Source organism: Leguminivora glycinivorella, chromosome Z, assembly GCF_023078275.1.
Source record: "Leguminivora glycinivorella isolate SPB_JAAS2020 chromosome Z, LegGlyc_1.1, whole genome shotgun sequence".
Lineage (NCBI taxonomy): Eukaryota > Metazoa > Arthropoda > Insecta > Lepidoptera > Tortricidae > Leguminivora > Leguminivora glycinivorella.
Window position 1 is genome coordinate 45510287 of NC_062998.1, and position 3756 is coordinate 45514042.

The window sequence follows — 3756 nt, forward strand, 5'->3', positions numbered from 1 at the left end:
GAACTTCATACATACCTATTACATACATACGTACGAGAACTCGCATACGAGTTTTATTACATTGCTGTATTTGATGGCTGTGCATAATTGTATGTAACATCAACAGCCCGCAATGTGATTAAAATCGCATGCGAGTTCGCACGCCGTCTAAATCAGGCCTAACGATAAACTATTTGTTGCTTATTTGGTTTCTATCACTTTCATCATTCGATATCCGTTATCTTATAATATCCATATTACATATAGATTCTAGGATTATTGTCATAAATAAGTAATGTAGTAACCGAAGACAGTATTATAGAGATTATTTGTTGAATTCATTTAGACACAATAAAACTATGGAAACGGATTATATCGCGTATAATGAATTTACCATTCATCCCGACGTTTCGAACACTTTACAGCATTTGTGGTCAACTGAGGAAAAATTACAATGTGCAAAAGCTACCCACATACAAGAAATATTAATGAAGACACAGTTAATAAAGCTAGTTATACAATATTTAACAAATTTTACATTACTAGGTATGTAAAAACAATTAATTAGTTAATCTACACAAAATTTGCAAAACCAAATGGCGAATGTCCAACACCATACATTCTTCGTAGATACCGCTTCTCCTTAGCAAGAAACAGCTTATCAAACTTTATAGCGTGATTGACTTTATCCATGACATGTTCAGAGACTGCAGACCTTTGCCAACGGTGCTTGACATCCGCTATGTGTTCCTTCACCCATGTGGAAATACTTCGTTTCGTCTGCCCTACATATGACAGGCCGCACTCACAGTCTAACCTGTACCCTCCTGCATTTTGTAGAGGAGTTTGACACTTCATAGACCTCAGGAATTGTGACATCTTCTTCATGGGCTTCAAATAAGTTTTAATGAAAGTCCGTTTCAAGATGTGACTGATCCTATATGTGACCCCTCTAAGAAAAGGCAAAATAGCAAGCTGGCGCTCGACTGTAGGGATCTTCAAACAGGCCTTCTGCTTGACATGCAGTATCTTGAGCTTTTTCGTCAACAGCGCCTGCCTGGCATGTCGAAGCTCCGCGGCCAAATTCTGTAAAAGTGCCCCCGTGGCCTATTTGCTGAATAAATGATTTTGTATTTTGTATTCTGGTTGTCACATATCCTCTGAGCTCCCTGAAACAAAGATTTGCCCATAGTAGCTAGTTGACAGGGATGGTGGTGAGATTGGCCATTTATGTACCTATCAGTATGAGTAGGTTTTCTATACACAGTGCAACCTAAGCTATTATCAGGATTCCTCAAAATGAGAACATTCATGAAGGGACGAGAACAGTCTTTATCCATAGTAAATTGTATCGTGTATGACCATTTAAATTCTATCCATAGTGAACTATGAAGAAAGTTGAAACACTACTTTTAGGAAGCATAGTAAAAGTGCCATCTACATATCTTTTGAATATCTTCGGCTGGACGGCAGCCAATGAGAGTGCTGTCTCCTCGAAGTCCTCCATAAAGATGTCGGCAACTACTGAAGACACAGGAGACCCCATTGTCACGCCATCCACTTGAAGGTAGAATTCATCATTCCATAGCAAGTAGCCCATATGTTCTGCTCTCGCACCCTCTTCTTGACAATTTCATTGCAGTCTTTTATATTCTTGGGGCCTTTGGTTTACTTATTTAGTCTTCACTTCTTCAATGTCATAATTTGGATTTCTTTCCACCCCTTTTTGCCAAGAGTGGCACAGAAACTTAGTAGTTCATGTGCTCTGCCTACCTCTTTATGGGATAGAGGCGTGATATCTTTTTCTAAGGCCCATATTTCCCTCTTGTGCCGTCTTCTCTTCTTCAATGGCCCATTGTAGTTATTCAGTACAATATTTTTCTTCTAAAATTTGCTTCTGGACTTTTCCAACCTGCCTTGGTTTATCTATAACAAAGTAATGTTTCAGAATAGAATTGCATAAAAACAATGGGAAAAAAATTGATAGTATATAAAATAAATATTACTAGCTTTTGCCCGAGGCTTCGCATAAGTCACTCTCTGTCTCTTCCACTATTTCCACTTAAAAAATCACATCAATTTGTCACTCCATTTTGCTGTGAAGGACGGACAAACAAACAGATACACACACTTTCCCATTAGTATGGATGGGCCGGACAATGTCTGTCTCATGCACACACAGAGTTGAGCAAAAATTGCCACAATGCGACGAGTCAGAGATTGCTCAAGACCGTGACAAATGGAGATCCATGGGTGAGGCCTTTTCCCAGCAGTGGGACACTATGTAGTCTATTAATATAGCCCGAAGCTTTAAGCAGGGTCACTACACTGGCCAGACATGTCATATTAACATATAATAACTTACATAAAGCGGGATTTCGTCTTGTTCACAATGAGGCCGACTTCCTTTGAGACCATATATTATTTTCATCATCTCAGAACTAACTTCCCTCAATTATCCTGTGGACTGCAAAATACTTAGATGTAGTTTATATTATTAGACCTGAAGTTTAGAATTTTTAGCAGTATGTTTATGATTCATAAGTTAAACTAAAATTATTTTCTTTCTTTGACATTTGCATTACGTTTCATCTTCATCCACATAAAATTTCTTAAAAAAGTTGTATCATTGAACAATGTTGTAGGAAGAATATACATTTAAAGTAATCAATATTAAATACATAATCATGTATAAAATCAATAAAATGTGCAAAATTTCAAAAGGCGTTATAATATGGACCACGTATTCCGTAAATCGAAACGTGAGAAACGTCAATATACAATGTTGCCAGCTGTAACTTACAATTAACGTAGTATCTTCTTAGTAGTTTGTGCAATTAACAAATTGACAATTTTTATTTGGTAAAATAATTTATTGATTAGCTATACTTTAGTAAGACATTGTTAAACAGACCCTAAATATTTTTAACATCGTCAAAAGATTTTAACAGTGTATTCCTGACCACTTTTAGAGACTATAATGTTATGTACTTATACTTTTCTGGATATTGCCTAGCTTCAGAGTTATTACCAATTGAAAAAAGATGTTATTGTTAGTCAGTAAAAAGATCCTTTACGGGAGTTGATGCCACTATGGAGATTATGGTCTCATCGCATCGTCTACTTCCATATCGATAAGATTTGATTTCGTATGCGTCGCATCGCCGTCGCGCGACCATCGCCCACGCAAGCCACGGCGTCACTATCCTCATTGATAAATGTCAAAAAGTAAAAAGTAAAATCTTTCAAGAATGAAGTTTTTAGAAAAAAAAGTTAAAACTCGTTTCAAGTGCTAGTTTTATGAAAAACATTTACTTTTTACGTGAAAATACATTCAGAAACAAAATTCATGTAATATCTTTTTTTTTATTTACACAAAAAATGGGTGGTTAAATAGTATATTTCGGCTTATTCACTCCCACGGTGTATAAAGGGAATTAAGATATACAAGAAGCAAGGCCTTTGACACTGTCTCAGTTACCTTACCATCCTACTCAAAAAGCTAGAACATTGGGGGATTCGGGGGTCGCATTGGATTGGCTTGCTAGCTTACAGGGCGCACACAAATTGGATCACCGATCCTAAAAACCGGCCAAGAGCGTGTCGGGTCACGCTCAGTATAGGGTTCCGTAGTTTCCCGTATATTTTTTTCAAAACCTGTTTAACCTATCAAGTTGAAAATAATTATACTAGAAAGACTTTTTCAAGTTGTTGTTCAAAAGTTAGAGGGGGGCACACTTATTTTTTTCTTTTTAGAGCCATTATTTATGAAAATAT

General features: G+C 36.7%; 1 long non-coding RNA gene across 1 annotated transcript; it reads right to left on the bottom strand.

The window, feature by feature from the left end:
- Positions 1 to 1582: 1582 nt before the first annotated feature.
- Positions 1583 to 3187, bottom strand: LOC125241173. Its single transcript, XR_007178718.1, has 2 exons — positions 2345 to 3187; positions 1583 to 1905 (listed from the first exon to the last, which is right to left on the bottom strand). It is a non-coding gene; the product is annotated as an uncharacterized LOC125241173 (long non-coding RNA).
- Positions 3188 to 3756: the final 569 nt, after the last annotated feature.